Source organism: Equus przewalskii, chromosome 22 (assembly GCF_037783145.1).
Source record: "Equus przewalskii isolate Varuska chromosome 22, EquPr2, whole genome shotgun sequence".
NCBI lineage: Eukaryota > Metazoa > Chordata > Mammalia > Perissodactyla > Equidae > Equus > Equus przewalskii.
In genome coordinates this window covers 1365893-1383236 of record NC_091852.1, presented here as the reverse complement: position 1 = coordinate 1383236, position 17344 = coordinate 1365893, and the positions used below count along the sequence as shown (strand labels likewise).

Sequence of the window (17344 nt, the reverse complement as noted above, 5' to 3'; positions counted from 1 at the left end):
AGCACAGCATCCGGAAACGAGAGCCCCGAGCTGAGCCTGCGTGTGGTGGAGGCCACCTGTGTCAGCGGGACGGCCCCACAATAACCTCGTGTGCAGCACGGTGTTATTAAAGGATAAGGGCTGAAACGTGCGGATTTGAAGCTTTCGTCTATATTATCAAAGCTCTACAGTAATCGCAGCCAGAGTTTAGAAAGACCCGCAGGTGCGTGTTTCCTGAGGAGCAATGTTTTATCCCTGGCATTGTTTAGAATGCCAGCACGTGGTGACAACAAAAAGCGCCCAGCCCTTCGGTGGGTTTTACGGCTGTTTTAACTTCTCTCCAACAATCCATCCTCTTGTGCGCTTGGGCGGGACCACACCCGTCGCCCTACCCCTGAGAGCTACAGCTTATCATTTCTCCGCGTTGGGGAAAATCTCCAAGGCTTGGTAGTTACTGCAGCTGCCAGTGTGCCCATCGTGTCCCTGCACGCCTCAGCTTCGCGCACAGCACCCAGCCGCCCTGCAAACCTAGCGAGTTACAGCTGAACAGGACCTAAGGGAGAGTCTATTTCAAAGTTCATTTTACAAAGAAAAATTTATTCATGTGATTTTTTTAATTTGCAAATGCTTTCAGTTATATTATTTGGTTTCTCCACCAACACTTTCAAGTGGGCAGGGTAAGCGTTATTGCCCATTTGGGACACAGACACGAGACTCCAGAAGTTAAATGACGTGCCCAAGGTCACACAACCTGCTAAATCCCACAGTCTAGCCTTACACCCTCAAAAGCTGTAAGGCCCATATGTGCCTTTTAGAGACATGTTGAATTCAAGGCTGTTTACGTGCGAACCCGGACTTAGAAACCAGCCCTTTTAGGGAATTCTGAGCTACAATCTCACAGTCCACAGAGGAGCTGAGGCAAGTGCAATTTGTTTCAGGAAGGAGCTGGGTTTGACTCCTTTTTGTGTTTCCAGGGCACATATGGGCACTGGGTATATGTTTGTCTCATGGTGGATGAAATCTTAGGAGTTGCTGGCCAGTGCACACTCAAGCCTAGGGGGGTTGGTGGTCACCATGTGAGGACTCGAAGAGCAGGTCAACGAAGAGCAGTTTAAAGACTCAGGTGCTTTTAAAGAAGAAAAACCTGAAAACAGTCTCTAAAGGTATTCATAATAGTAATAATTGCCATTTGGGGTACCTCCCACAGACAGGCGCTTTCTCTACCATCACACTGTGGAAAACCACGCCAAGGTTTTCTTGTTTTTTTTAAAGTTTGGCACCTGAGCTAACAAATGTTGCCAATCTTTTTTTTTTTTTCTGCTTTTTTCCCCCAAATCCTCCCAGTACATAATTGTACATTTTTCAGTTGTGAGTCCTTCTAATTGTGGCATGTGGGACGCCGCCTCAACATGGCCTGATGAGCAGTGCCATGTCCACGCCCAGGATCCGAACCAGCGAGACCCTGGGCCGCCAAAGCAGAGTGCACGAACTTCACCATTTGGCCGTGGAGTCGGCCCTCATGCCAAATTTTTTGATCAATGTGTACAAATGTGTTCTATCTATGACTGAGGCTATGTGTGTGCTGTTATGACAATGTCTGGAGGTCAAGACGTTAGGCTAGATGGGTTGGGCAATGAAGGGTAGAGTAGGGTACCTAGTGAGTGAGTTCCAGGATGGAGCGTAGGGTGAAGCCATGCTAAGGGCAGGTGGTGTGTTTACTGGAACGTGCCAAGAGGATGAGTATATAAAACAGTGCTGTCAGGACAGTGAGCTGCTCTACTCTGATGCCGACATGATGGGGTGGACAGCCAAGGGAGGACTGTATTAGGAAAAGTTAACTTTTCCACCTTTGCAAACTGGGCCCTTTTTAAAAAATGCTGCTAACCTGTTTATCCTTTGGGTGTGCTGAGAGAATTGCAGTATTCCCAGACGTGCTGCAAATAGAGACTGGGTGAGAATGACCATGTTAGGCATTTGCACACATTATTTATAACTCTTACAATAATTCTGTAAGCATGTCGCCATCTTACAGATAAGAACACCGACTCTCCCGGGGTTTAAGAGCTCGTCCCACTTCACACTGTGGGTAGGTGGGGATGCTGTTTAATTTAGGTAAGGTTCCAGAGCCCATGCATTTCGCTCTGGGCCTACTCCCTCACACCTGTGTGAGAGGCTGTCTTGAGGAGGAAAGTAGTAACGTTTTGAAAGGAAAACTTGAACCAGTGGTGGAGCTTCAGGGAGGCAGATGTACAACCAACCTGAGGGAAAGAATGTCCTGACATCTAGAGCTGTCTGAAGGTGCAAGGGCCCCTGAAGAAGGTTGCAGGACCCTCAGAGTCGCAGAATTCAAGCAGAGGCGTGGGCTCCTGCATTTAGAGGGAGACCAGGCCTGTCAGCCAGCCTGTGGGATGAAAGTCGAGGTCCCAAAGGGCCAGGCCCACAGAGGTTGGTCAGGCCTCTAATGAGGGCACGGTCTTCCCAGGCCCCTTCTAGGAAGATGTGTGCTGCTCACACATGGGCTACGTCAGCTGCCCCCACAGGAGAATTCCAGTCACTACTACGGGGGCCCAGTGAATATCTGGGCAAAGATGTTAACTCCCTACTGCCCTCTCTGGTGAGGCAAGTCCTGAAACAGAAAAGGGAGTAGGAAACGGAGGGCAATGGGGACAAAGAAGGAGACAGCCATGGGAACTGTAGGGGGAGGGCGTGGGGCCCCTAAGTGAGGCTCAGGAGGAGTCAGAGAGACCACGGGTCATCTCGGGCTGAGATGGGCAGCCCCACCAGCCTGTCACCTAAGGCACTCAGTCAGCATTTTGCCACGTGGTGGCAGACGTTACCGGAGCAGAAGCATCTGGATCTTGGGCTCTGGAGTCAGAAGGGCTGAGTTGAACTCCAGTTCTGCTATGGGACCGCCAGCAAGACCCTTAACTTCTGGTTTCCTCGGTTGCAAAAGGGGTCCTGTGAAAGGACGATGGCGAGTGTTCAAGAATGTTTGCCACAGGCTTATCACGAGGCCTGCCTCCTACCAAGCAATCACTGAAGCCAGCTGTATTGTTATTACTCTTCTGAGTTCAAGACTTTCAAAAGCTTATTCCGTAATGCCTATTATCCAAACACATTCCAACTCTTCAACTCATTTCTAGATTCAGGGAATGGGAAATGATTTCTAGTCAGAGAACATTCTGGAAAGTACTTTGGGACACAGTCTTCTTGGACCCAGCTGAGATCCTTCATCTGTAAAATGGGCATGATAACAGGACGTACCTCATACAGTGGCTGGGATTAAAGAAAATAATGCGTATTTTAGCGCAGTGCCTATCTCATAAGAAATCCTCAAAAATATTAGTCTCTATTATTTTAAGTAATCACATCATCATCACCGTAGTCTCTTTTTAAATTTTGGAGCATGAAATCAGGTTTTTCTTTTTAATTTTAGTATCAAGAATCGTCTAGCTTTTGGTTTATTCACTGCTTACCATTTTTCCCCAAAGAAACAACCTCATCAGAATTTTGTTGGTTGATTAATAGATCTTTATTGAGGGTCCATTTGACACTGATCCAGCGCACTGCTCTGGCGCTGTGGCCTCTCTCCTACCCTCAGAGGGTGGTTCAGGTACGGCTCCTCAGTTAGGTTATGGTTCTCACAGGCTTGAACACGGTGTGTCTTCATGGGGATGAGTTAGCCCCCAGGCAAGATCTGGAGCCATTTTTGTTTGTCGCAACAGAGGTGAGGTTGCTGCTGGCATCTCATAGATGAAGGTCCAGGATGCTGTTAAGCATCCTAGAGTGCACAGGACAGCCCCCACGACAGAGACGTATCTAACCCAAAATGTCAACAGCATCGGGGCTGAGAAGCTGCGGTCTGTCTACCCTTCCTGCTGTCTCTGCTTGAGAAACGCCAAGCGGACCAGGCTTGATGACTCTCTGGTCTGTCGCTCCAGGAAGTGTTTTTGAGAAAAGCAAGTTGTGGGGACTTGCACAGCTTTTCTTAGCAAAGGACAAAATGACAGAGAGCCAAAGCACTAATAGCACTCCCTCCCTCCGACGGGGGCACCCCTCCAGCTCACACGCCCTAGCAGGAGTGTGCGCACCGCCTCAGCCAGAGCGACATTTTCAGTTCAAATCCAACCTGCTAAGAAATCCACGGAACATGAGCACGGAGGACTGTTTGCCCAGGACTAGAGGGGGAAGGGACTGTGTCTGGGGGCTGACGATGCTGAACCTTCACCCCTCCTGGCAGTGTTTGCTGGCCAGAAAGCAGAGCCAGCTGTACTTGGACAGCACTTTACACAAACAGACAACACACACTGTTATCTCCTAAATTGGAGGCTTTCTGCAATGTCTTCTCCTGTGGGCACTGGACTCAGGCAGGAAGACCACCCACAGGCAAGCACACAGCACCTCCCAGGGAGGCCCTGTAATCACCCTCCGCTCTCGCCACCTGTTCTGGGCGGGTTATCAGATGGGAAGGAGCCAGTTAATCACCGTTTATAAGCTATAAATGGAAATGGCCATGGCAGGGAGCTGATAAACATTTTGGGGGCAAATTATTTGTGTAGCTGACTGTCATTTGCACCCCTCTCAACTGCTTGAAAGTATGCGTTTCAGGTTACAGGATGTCCAAATGGCTGTTTGTGGTGGGGGGAGAGGATGGGGGCCTATTGAAGTGCCGTGTCTGTAGTCCCGATCCAGGCCACAGACAATGACAACAGCCCTGGACCTTTTCAGCCTTCCTGGGTATCAGATCTTTTTCCTTAACTCTGCTTGGGAGTGAAAAGGAAATTCCAAAGCTAGAACTCCCTAAAGTGTCCCGTGCACTTTGGAATCTCAAATCCCAATTTGGGGTTGAAATGCACAGACAGAGTTGTTTAAAAAGTGAGCTTTTACAAGCTCCATTAGTTTGAGTTGGGATTTTTTTTTTTTCTGCTAAAAGGAAGTGAGGATGGCCAGGCTGCATTTAAACTGACAGCTGCCAGTCTGAGGCAACTGCAGACCCCAGAGAGCTTGTGGGCCTGGCACAAAAGAGACGATTCAGCAACCACTGTGGTTGCAGAGGGGTGGCTGTCCCGCTCGGCTCAGCTCGGCAGCTACTGGAAAGGCTAAAGGGGGAGCCTCATAAACAAGAGTGTGCCAGGAGCAGGGAGGGGGGCCCTGCACATTTAAATAACAAAACTGACAGCTTTCACCTGGGCGTGGCTGGTGGGCAAAGGCGACTGGCCCAGCCTGATTTCTGCCTTTATCTTCCCAGGGAAGCCAAGGCTGGGAAGTGGGTGTGACCAGATTTCCAGGGGCTCTGATCACTAGCGCGGGGCCTGAGGATGGCTCATTTCAGGCCTTGCGAGGTACAGGAAGGGTGCCAGGAGGTGCCTCTCCGCTCTTACCAGGCTGTGGGGTCTTCAGCAAGCATCTTATCTTCTCTGCACCCACATCCTTATCTGCTACAAGGGAGGCCGGGGTTGAAGGCACTGCTGGAAGCTACAGAAGTCTGACCAGAAACCGGCCTCGGGGAATTCACAACCGGGCTGCAGAGAAGACCTTCCACGGACTAGATCGTCAACCTCTCAAGGCCATGGGGAATTGGCAGCAGAGCCCTGGAGAATACATATGGCCAGCATTGGTCAAGGGACAGACAAGGCCCTGGAGAGCGGGAAGACTTCAATGAGGAGAGCTGATTTGAATTGGCCACAAGGGTGATCAAGTCAGTGGGGACTGGGACCAAGAGAGGGAACTCCACAGCCAGAGGCGCGGCAGAGGGTGTCCACGGCGGCTTTCAAAGAGACAGTCAGCTTATCTGTCCCCAGGGAGCTAACATTAGGGAGGCAGGTTATGGCCGGATTGGGAAGGGCTTATGTCCTGGAGAAGAGGTCAGTGTTTCTTTGAACTCCTGAGCAGGAAGGACTGGCAGGTGGGTCTGGTGAAAAGGTCAGATACCTTGAACAGGTGAGATGCCTGAAGGAGAGGCAGGTGCCAGTCCAGGCGTACAGGGTGGGCAGCTCAGAGGCCCCTGGAATGGAGAGAGGGAGGGAAAAGACCCTGGAGAAAGGGTGCCATGGACTTGGTGAGGAGAATCAGCAAGACCAGGGCTGGAGGCGAGGCGGAGTCTGAGCCACCGGGAAAGTGAAATACCTCTGCCAGAAACTAGCGAGTCCTGAAGAGGGAAAGGAAGCTTTGTTTCCTACACTCGGAATTTGGGGGCAAAGCATCCAAGGAGAAACAGCCAACAAGAAGTTGGAAATATAGAAATGGAGTTAGAAAGGGTGTCTTTGCCTCTCTGTGTCCTTAACTAGGTTGAGAGCACTTTGAGGACAGCACTAGTGTCCCAGAATAGAGTGGACATTATATTGAGTGACAACTATGTAATGAATCATTAGCTATGATCTTCTGAAGACATACTCTTGTCAGGCCACAGCCCTGCAAAAGTAGGGTTATGATTATTGTCACACCCAATTTTCCGAAACTGAGGTTCAGAGAAGTAAACAATTTTATCCCAGGTCACACAGCTTGTAAATGGCTTAATTGGTCCAGCTGATCTAAACGGCCAGCTTCTCCCATTCTCCCTCACGTCCTCCGTGACTTCCTAAAGTAGGAATTCTCTCATGGGAAGCTTTTGCTTCTCTACAACTAATACACTACCTTGGGCACAGTGGCCAGGTTTGTAATGTGTTAAATATTAGTTTTTCTTTCTGCTACCAACTTCTTACAAATAAATATCAAAATTTTATCAGTCTACGACTTTAAAAATAAAAGAAAAACAAGAAGAAAAAATCTTGGCCTCCTTTTCTTAAAAGCATACAGATTAGAGACATCAAATTAATCACAATTTTTTGCTTAAAAATTATATTCTATTTTATTTGGCAAAGCAAAGAGAATTTCTGAGAGGGAAAGGAGAAAATATAAATTTATTCCTTGTCTTTTTTTTTTTTTTTTTTGCTTGAGGAAGATTGTCCTTGAGGTAACATGTGTGCCAGACTTCTTCTACTTTGTATGTGGCACAGCATGGCCTGATGAGTGGTGTGCAGGTCCACGCCAGGGATCTGAACCGCAAACCCTGAGCCACCAAGGCAGAGCACACGAAATTAAACACTATGCCACCAGGCCGGTCCCGCTTGTCTTTATTACAAAATATTTATCTAGAAATTGTGTTAATAGAATTATTTGACAAAACATTAACAATTATCTAAAAGTAAAACATACGCCTCTCTTCCAGGTAGCTCTCAGGCCAAATTCATCCACATACATGTTTAAATATCATTTACATATTTGGGGAAGGAAAGCACACAGATTCTGCGAGGTCTCGCGGTAACTCGAAGTTAGGACTTAAGATCAGTGTGCACCGCTTCTACTTTTAAAGCTGTGCCCGAGCCAGCTGCCTCCCGTGTATTTCCAGGGCAGATGATCAAATCCAGCTATGGCGATTAACCAGCTATGGCGATTAACACGGTATTGGAGTTTTTGCCAGATTCTGGCTCTGAAGGGAATTTCTTCCCGGGGCATTTTGGCGGGAACCTTGCGTTGTTCTCACCTTCATCTGGAGCAGCCAGCGGCCCCCTCTGTGGTGTAATCCGTCTGCCTCAGCCTTCATGCCCTCTTCTTTCATTTAAATCACGAGAAGTGATCTCAGACTGAAAGAGAAAATAGTATATGAGGGCATGTAACGTGCACCTTCGCTCCTGAGGAGCTGTTCCTTCCTTCAGAATCACCTGGCTGGCAAGAAAGGGACAGCCTTCATCAACTTACTGGAGAACTGGCATTATTTGTCACAGGAACTTCTGTTCACCAGAGAGAAACCCTAGGAAAAGTTGCCCATTGCTGGCTTGTTGAGGCCATTGTTTCTATATTAATGATCCTTTTACTCCATGAGCCCAACATAAAATTCAATATGTCCACAGAGGTCTAAAGCAAATTAGGCAAAGCCTAAAGAAATAGAAAGACATTACTTTTCCACTTTGTTTTCTTCCTTTCTTTCTTTTGAGGAAGATTGGCCCTGAGCTAAGATCTTTTCCATGTAATTGTTACAGATTGGGCTTTATGCCTCTGAGGGCCAGGAAGAAAAAAACAAAAAAAACAAGAAGAAAAACAATGAAAAATGTTGGTTTGGATAACAAATAACTCAGTAAGAAAGTTGTGGGACCTCATTTTTTTCCCAGGCTTAATATCTAGCTATAGTAGCCAGTTGTAAGAAGTACTATGCACTATTCCTTGGATGAAGAAAAATTGATGATTGATTTTGTTGCTGAAATCTACTTTCCCATCCTCAATCCCAGAATGATGGCGAAACTAAAAAACTGAGCATGTGCGGGCCAACATCCCCACACTGCCCTCTGGTGGTAGCCTGCTTCTTGGCATCTTTGCATTGATAGTAGGGGTCGGGCAGCTGGGCACCCCTGGGGCTGTCCAGGTCTGATGGCCAAGAAGAAAGAGGTCACTGCAAATATTTTGTAGTCTCGCCTCTTTGTGTGCACCTCACCTTTATCACACGGCTTGGGTTTTAGTCATTTCCTGTCCACCTCCCCACTGGCCTGCTAGCTACTTGTGGACAAGACCATGTCATCTTCATCTTGTGCACCCAGTGCCCACACTTCACAAGTGCCCAGTGCCTGTTGAGTGTGTGACAAGTGTGTGAAGAAAGGGATGCCTTATTGAAGCAGAGTGTGGCTGAGTGATTGTTCCCAATTCCTCCAAAATAAGGGAGCTGTGCGGTTCTTGGATCGTGTTTGTTACGCACCCACAGCTGAGCTGGAGCTCGGGCAGCTGCTCACCGGGGACCTGGAGCTCAGGCACCTGCACACTGGATCCACTTTAGATGCAGCCCTGCCGTGGGAGTCTGGCTGGCTGCTGGCATCTGTCTCCATCGCTGATGTGCCTGCCAGCGGTGCTCAGACGCAGCATTTGGAAAAGCATTTGGAAGCGAGTATCTTCTCCTCATTTCAAATGCAGGCGTCCTGGAACATGACGGGGGAAAGAAAGAAGAATGAGGAGCAACTGTTTGACCTCTGCGGCTTCCTGTGCTTCCTGAGGAAATAACTTAGTCTACTTATTTTTCTTCCAAACCTCTTCTTGCCTGTGGGCAAATCACTTCACAGGGCCTCCTCTGTGAAATGAGAGCATTGATTACCTAGAACTTGCCAGTTCAGACATTCCTTGACCCTAAATCTAGTCTCTTATAAATTAATTTTTATCTTATTTGAATTCATTAAAATTTTAAAAGGTGGTGGTAATTTTGACATGTTCATCTCTCTGCAGAGAGACCCCTGCTCTGCCCTGCTCATTCCTTGTCCCCATCAGCATCTCTAACTAGCCAGTCCTTGACACTGGAGATGGCCTTTGTAAAGATGGGATTCCAGTTTTAGACCTTTTAAAAAAATATATTCATATTAACATTGTTCATAATTGCTCAAAACTGAAACCAACCTGGGTGTTCATTTAGGTGTGGTCATATTCTGGATTTCTACACAGCAATGAATAGGAATGAGCTATAGCTATATACGTGAAATGTGTGGAGTGATAACATGCCTGCCCAAACACCTGTGATTAGGGGGCTAAACAAAACATACAGCCAAGAGAAAATATGGGAAACACTTTGCATTTTAGATTTCCATTTTTTCTTAAATGGGAAATTTTAAAGAAGCACCTGCAAGACAAACCTTAATTGATATCTCAGGGCAGAGTTTCTCAGAGGGTGATTGCAAAGCCCATCAGAATCGTCTGGGGAATTTGTTGAAAATGAAGACGCCGAGCCCTCCGGGCTGTACCGCATCAGAATCACCGGGCGGCACGGGGAGAATTTTAATGAAGCCCCCACTGATTCGCATGCATGGTAAACTCTGAGAAACGTGTTCTAAAGTTTGGTTAAATCCTGAGGAGGGCGGTTCTTTGTCAGTCTTGCGGGTTTCTTACTGTCGGAAACCTCGCGAGCGCCCCTGACAGTCCAGGGGAGAACTGAGCCCAGCCGCATCCGTGCCTCCGCGGTCTCCAGGCTGTTCGAGAATCTGTGAAGAGCAGTCCACCAGAGAGAGCGCCAAACAGCCCAAGACCCCTGAGGAGAGTTTAGCCAAGATTTCGAGGTCAGAGAGAGGCCAGAATGCCATTCTTTCTTTAAGAAAAAGCCGAAGGCCCGGGGAGGTGGCAGCGTATTTGTGATGAGTTCAGTGGGTGCTGAGCAAAAGACTAACAACAAGCAGCAAGCTTAGCTGGGGGGTTCTTGCCCTTTGCAGACAACTTTCAACTCAGTCTGAAAGCTAACCTTCGAGTCTCTATTTTATTCTAAGTCATGTCATCAGCTATGAGAAATAGTCCTGTTGGTTGGAGGAAATACTTAAGGAAAAGTTTCTTCAGTCTCTGCCAGGCGAGCACTGTCGTGGGGAAACTCAATGCAAGGTCTGTTGCATCCACCGAATATCAACATGGGAGATCACTGGTTCATCCTTTCAGAAATGGAGACATCTTTTGGATGGAGATCATAAAATGAGGGACCAGGTCTTTAGGCCAATGATAGGGCATAAACTTGGTAACTGTAGACAAAGGGAAAATATCAACTTTATTTCCTCTGCAGTCTCTATGGTTTTGGTGTACAGACCCACCTTTTTTTTTATTATAACAGAAATAAGATTCATTTCAGGATATCTCTCTGAGTTTGATGCACTGATGGATTGAGTTTCCCTTGGTTACTGTACATCACAGTATCTGCAAGAACACTCTTCATAGCAGTTAAGAGTGTGGATTCTGGAGCCCACTGACTGAGTTCCAGACCCAGCTCCTCTACTTATAAGCTGGGTGACCCAGGTTGGGTGACCAACCATCCTGGTTTGCCGGGGACTGAGAGGTTGCCCCGGATTTGAGACTTTCAGTGCTGAAACCAGGAAAGTCCTGGGAAAACTGGTCCATATTGGCCCTCCTTGACCTGGAGTAAGTTATGCACCTTCCCAGGCCTCAGTTTCCTCTTTGTGGAGTGGGGGTACTAGGGTAGGAGCAGACCCCATGGAGCTAATCGTACTCAGAACTGTGCTGGCCCACAGTGAGCACCGAGGTGTTTGGCGTCACTTTTACATTAGAAATGGCCCGCTCCACCTCCTCACGCTGCAGATAGGCATCGAAGAGCTAATGTGGGTGCCCACAGATCCAGATGGGAACACACACTGGGGCCTCCCTTGTGGACATTGGAAAGAGTCCACTGGAAACCTCCTTCTGTGTGGTTGCCCAGTTGAGATGCTTGCAAAACAGGTACTACCTTGGAGATGCTGCAGGTTTGGTTCCAAACCACCACAATAAAGTAAATATCCCAATAAGCAGAATCACATGAAGTTTTTGGTTTCCCAGGGCATAAAGAAGTTTTGTTTACACTATACTGCAGTCTATTAAGTGTGCAAATAGCATCACGTCAAAAAAAAGTAGTTAATTAAATTAATTAATTTAAATGATTAAAAAATACTTAATTGCTAAAAAATGCTAAGCATCATGTGAGCCTTCAGTGAGTCATAATGTTTTTGCTGGTGGAGGTCTTGACTCGATGTTGACGGCTGCCGACTGATCAGGGTCGTGGTTGCTGAAGGTTGAGGTGGCTGTGGCAATTTCTTAAAATATGCTAACAATGAAGCTTGCTGCACTGGTTGACACTTCCTTTCATGAACAATTTCTTTGTAGCATGCGATGTTGATTGATAGCATTTTACCCACAGTAGAACTTCTTTCCAAACTAGAGTCAGTCCTCTCAAACCTGCCGCTGCTTTATCAACTAAAGTTTATGTAACTAACATTCTAAACCCTTTGTCTTCATTTCAATAGTCTTCACAGCATCTTCACCAAGAGTAGTTTCCATCTCAAGAAACCAATTTCTTTGCTTATCCATAAGAACCAACTCTTCATCTGTTAATGCTTTATCATGAGATGGCAGCAATTCGGCCACATCTTCAGGCTCCAATTCTAATTCTAGTTCTATTGCTCTTTCTACCATGTCTGTAGTTACTTCCTCCACTGAAGTCTTGAACTCGTCAAAGTCATCCATGAGTGTTGGAATCAACTTCTTCCAAACTCCTGTTAATATTGATATTTTGACCTCTTCCTGTAAATCACCAATGTTCTTAATGGCATCTAAAATGCTGAGTCCTTTCCAGAATGTTTTTAATTGACTTTGCCCAGATCCATCAGAGGAATCACCATCTATGGCACCTATAGCCTATGAAATGTATTTCTTAAATAACAAGAATTGAAAGTCAAAATTACTCCTTGATCCACGGGCTGCAGAATGGATGTTGTGTTAGGCATGAAAACAACATTAATCTTATTGTGCATCTTCATCAGAGCTCTTGGGTGACCAGGTGCATTGTCAATAAGCAGTAATATCTTAAAAGGAATATTTTATTCTGAGCACTAGGTCTCAACAGTAGGCTTAAAACATTCAGTAAACCATGTTGTAAACAGATGTGCTGTCATCCTGGCTTTGTGGTTCCATGTATAGAGCACAGGCAGAGTAGATTTACCATAATTCTTAAGGATCCTTGGACTTTCAAAATGGTAAATGAGCATTGGCTTCAACTCGAAGTCATCAGCTGCATTAGCCCCGAACAAGAGAGTCAGCCTGTCCTTTGAAGCTTTGAAGCCAGTCATTGACTTCTCCTCTCCAGCTATGAAAGTCCTAGAAGGCATCTTCTTTCAATATAAAGCTGTTGTGTCTCCCTGGAAAATCTGTTCAGTGTGGCCACCTTCATTAATGATCTTGGCTAGATCTTCTGGAGAACTTGCTGCAGCTTCTCCATCAGCACTTGCTGCTTCACCCTGCACTTTTATATTATGGAGATGGCTTCTTTCCTTAAACCTCATGAACCAACCTCTGCCAGCTTCAAACTTTTCTTCTGCAGCTTCTTCACCTCTCTCAGCTTCACAGAGTTGAAGAGAGTGAGGGCCTTGCTCTGGATTAGGCTTTGGCCGAAGGGAATGTTGTGGCTGGTTTGACCTTCTATCCAGACCACTAAAACTTTCTCCATATCAGCAGTAAGGCTGTTTCACTTTCTTATTATTCATGTGCTCACTGGACTAGCACTTTGAATTTCCTTCAAGAACTTTTCCTTTGCATTCACAACTTAGGTAACTGCTTGGTGCAAGAGGCCTAGCCTGGCTTTCAACATGCCTTCCTCACTAAGCTTGATCATTCCTAGCTTTTGATTTAAAGTAAGAGACGTGTGACTCTTCTTTTCACTTGAACACTTAGCAGTCGCGGTGGAGTTATTAACTCGCCTAATTTCAGGGAACAGGGAGGCCGAGAGAAGGGGGAACAGCTGGTCAGTGGAGCAGTCAGAACACGCACAACATTTATTGATTAAGTTTGCCGTCTTATATAGGCACAGTTTGTGGCACCACAAAACAACTACAATAGTAACATCAAAGATCACTGATCACAGATCATCATGACAAATACAATAATATGGAAAAAGTTTGGAATATTGTAAGAACTGCCAAAATGTGATGCAGGGACACAGGGCGAGAAAACGCTGTTGGAAAAATAACGCTGATAGACACGCTCAATGCGCGGTCGCCACAAACCTGCCATCTGTGACAAATGCAGTATCTGTGAAGTGCAGTAAAGGGAGAGATGCGTGTATCTGGCATCTCCCATGCAGTGATGGTGGTGACATTTGGGGCCTGAACGTCCTCTAACCTTCTCTGGGGACTGTGGGTCCGCCTCCTGGTAGGGTAGGGTGACCACAGACTTGCCTGTGAGCCCCAGAAAGGGAGGCCAAGGCTGGTTTCCACGAACCAGGTAAGATGGCCACTGTCCCTGGATGTGGACTGAGACAGAGGAGTGGAGCCCGAGTGGGGTGGGGCTGGGGAAGGGGACGTCCTTCCTGCACACAGCTAGCGAGTGCCTGTGTGTGCATGCAGTGTTCCAGGCAGCTGCCTGTGGCGTTTACAGACTAATAACCAGAAACATCCACAGGAAAATATCAGAGCAATGAGAGAGATTCATGACGGCTAATGCTATTGAGCGTCGGCTCTGGGTCTGGGGCTGCTCCAAATGCTTGATATGTATTATCTCACTGAATCCTCACAGTAACTTATCTCATAGTAAACTAACTAAACTAACTCATATTAAATGAGTTAATACATTATGAATAATTATTACCCTCATTTTATAAATGAGAAGCCTGAAGCACAGAGATGAGAGCCAGAACCACACTCCCACACCCACACTCTTGACCACTACCCTACACCGCTTCTCTAGAACAGTGGATCTCAACAGGGGAAATTTTGCCCCCAGGGGACATTTGGAATTGTCTGCAGACACTTTTGGTTGTGACAGCTGGGAAGGTACGACTGGCTTCTCTCCTGGGCAGAGGCCAGAGATGCTGCAAACATCCCAGAATGCACAGGATAGCCCCACAACAGAGAAATATCCAGCCCAAGATGTCCACAGTGCGGGTGGAGCAGCTCAGCTCTAGGACACCTGGGGAGAGGGCAGCCTCATGTTGGGGTCCCAGGAGGCCTCTGGGATCCTCTGTACCTGAACTGAGTCCCCGATCAGAAAGCTTCGGAAGGCACTGGCTGTGCACACATCTGGGCAGAGCAAGCACAAATGAGGAGCCTCCTGAGGAGGGTGGGCCGCGGGCCTGAGGTGGGAGCGAGTGGTCCAGGAGACAGCAGAGGGAGGAGGTCAGTCAGGGAGGGAGCCATAGCTGAAGTAAGGGGTTGGAATTTATGCCAAGCGCAATCAGAAGCCACTGGAAGGCCAAAAATTGTGAGATTATAGGTGGCTTTTTATCTCCTTTTTGCTTAACTGTATTTTATGACTGTTATGGGCTGAATCACGTCTCCCCTAAAACTCATATGTTGAAACCCGCACTCCAGTCCCTCCGAATGTGACTGGACTGGGAGACGCGGCCTTTAAAGAGGGGGTTCAGTTAAACGAGGTCACGTGGGAGCGCCCGGACCCAATGAACGGTGTCCTTATAAGAGCGGGACATCAGGACACAGACTTGCACAGAGGGAAGACGGCCACGTACCAGCCCAGGAGAGGAAGCCAGCCCTGCCCACACCCTGATCTTGGGCTTCCAGCCTCCAGAGCCGTGAGGAACAAACGTCTGCTGTCCAAGCTGCCCAGGCTGTGTTGCTTTGTCACGACCGCCCTGGCAGGCTAACACAGCGACGACCCTCCAACGAGAGGAACACGGGTGTGCAAACACACAATTAAAGAAACAACAGGAAAACTTCTTTGAAAAGAATAACCCAAGCAGACATTGCCAACATGTTTGAGACTCCAGGTAGAAATAAAATCTCTTTAAAAACCAGCCGGAAGAAGAGAGAAATCATTTTAAAGAAACATGGGTACCCCAAGAAGAACAGAAGTAGGACATGTCAATGGCATCCAGCCCCAAAAGGCCAGACACACTACTGCTGTGGCGAAGGCTGTGCGATCTCAGGACGCCCACTTCAAGGGGTTCAGTCTAGAGAAATGCCCACAGGGCAGCGGGGACCATCGACCTGCCTCCTTCCGATGAGTGTTCAAAACTGCTCTGGAAACACCAGCGAGTTTCCAAGTCATGAGAGGGCTGGCATCACAGCAACAAAGAAAGGGCAGGAGGGAGAGGGAAAGAAGGGAGGAGGGAAGAAGGGAGGGAGAGACAGAGCGAGGGAGGAGGGAGGAAGACAAAGACATAAGTGACTCAAATGTCTAGCAGACAAGTTTCAAAATGGCCACTGAGGGTAGATGCCAAAATAGAAAAGAGGGGTTTTAAGGAAAATATATAATAAAATATATAAAACGGACTGAAGAGGGAAAATATTTAATAACAGGAAAATACATAATAAAATATATAAAATGGGCAAAGGAGGTGTATGTTAGCACGTTCGGATGTGTTCAGAGCAGTTCAGCATGTCTGTGGACTGCAGACACACACTGTGCCGGTCCCTCAGCGTCCCGGTATGAAGGGACTGTGAGGCAGACCACAGCTATCCCCTGAATCCTGGCCCCGAATCCCCAGCTGGGGAATCCAGCTGTGGAGCTGCCTTACCTGGACCTCAGAAGGAAGCTCACCTGTGTCTTCTCTGCAATGCCATCTGACCTGCATAGACTGGGCTAGAGCAGACTGTTAGAATTTTCTTTATCTAGACTCATCCACTGCAGTCATTTCTCTGCGAGCTTGTGAGAAACCGTGCTCTCAGCCAACGCCCCTCAGCAGAGCCCTGAGCAAACGGTCCACGATCCTCCCTGTCAGGCCTCACTTCTCAGTCTGACAAACGCTTCCCGGTCTGAACTCCCTGTGGTGAGGATCGCTCCCCCAAAATTCCCAGGGCGGTGTGGGGGCGGGGGGGTCCAGCTGCGGCTAGGAGGTTTGAAATGGAGTGGATACCAGCTGAGTATGTGCAAGCTGTTTGACCAGGTGGCCTGGCTGGGAGGCGGTCACCCTCAGACAGAGGGTGGGTGATGGGAGCTCTGTGTGAACTTCTCTGAGAGAGACCTGGAAGTGCCGGGGAGGGATGAAGACACGCCTTGTGTCAGAGCCAAAGACACCACGTGGTGGGGACTGGCTGCGTCGTCACTTAGGAGAAAGCAGAGTGCAAGAACCGAGGGAACACGACTTGGAGGAATCCTGAACGCAGGCCCGGGGTCCTTGGGTGGGCCGCCTTTGAAGAGGGCCCACCACGATGCCCAGCTCCTGGTGGACACACCCTGCTGCAAACCTTGTGCTGGGCACAGGCTGGACTGAGTGACTTGCTCTATGACTAGGTTACAAAAGGCTATGACTTCCATCTTGCAGCTCACTTGTGCGCTCTCTCTCTCTCGTAGGCTTTGATGACGAAGCTGCCACGCTGGAGACGCCCACGTAGTAAGGAACTGTGGGTGGCCTCCAGCCAATAGCCAGCAAGGAACTGAGGTCCTCACTCCACAGCCTAGGAGGAACAGAGTCCTGCAGACACCCACCCACCAAGCCCGGAAGTGGATCCTGCCTCAGTTGAACCTCCATGATGGGTCTGTGTGGGAGCAGGCCAACACCTTACTTCTCTGCTCATAACTCCCTGACTACATTCATGTCTGGATCCAGGACTGGCACCTGCCCCAGGCCTGGCGAATCAGAACTTGGACTCTCCATGGCCTCAGTTCACGGTGTGCACTTGCCCAAAGCCTGGAAGAATGGGTCCCCTGTGTCACAATGATTGGTCCAGATTCTTGTATGTGATCCAAGTTCTGGTAATAAGAGTCATTTAGGGCATGTTTGCTTTAGTTGTTATGACAGAAATTTCTTTTTCTGGTGTTTTAGAGAGGATGCAGAATAAGCCTAAACCTCCTAGCATCTGTTTCCCAATCACAAGCCTGTCTGATAAAAGAGCCAACATGGAGGAAAGAGGACTTGAGAAGGAAAGAATGAGGCTAAGTT

The 17344-nt window shown here is 47.8% G+C and overlaps 1 long non-coding RNA gene across 2 annotated transcripts in view; it reads right to left on the bottom strand.

Annotated features, from left to right (window-relative positions):
• Window positions 1–4890: 4890 nt before the first annotated feature.
• The window catches only part of LOC139078461 (uncharacterized), a 113923-nt gene continuing 101469 nt past the window's right edge, over window positions 4891–17344 (bottom strand). Inside the window, exons 3-5 of one of the 2 annotated variants that reach the window (XR_011531419.1) lie at window positions 8705–8921; window positions 7502–7601; window positions 4891–5570 (exon numbers count right to left, since the gene is read on the bottom strand). This is a non-coding gene — a long non-coding RNA (uncharacterized lncRNA). Of the gene's footprint in view, window positions 5571–7074; window positions 7602–8704; window positions 8922–17344 lie in introns of those variants that run through there. The other variant, XR_011531418.1, reaches the window with a different exon arrangement.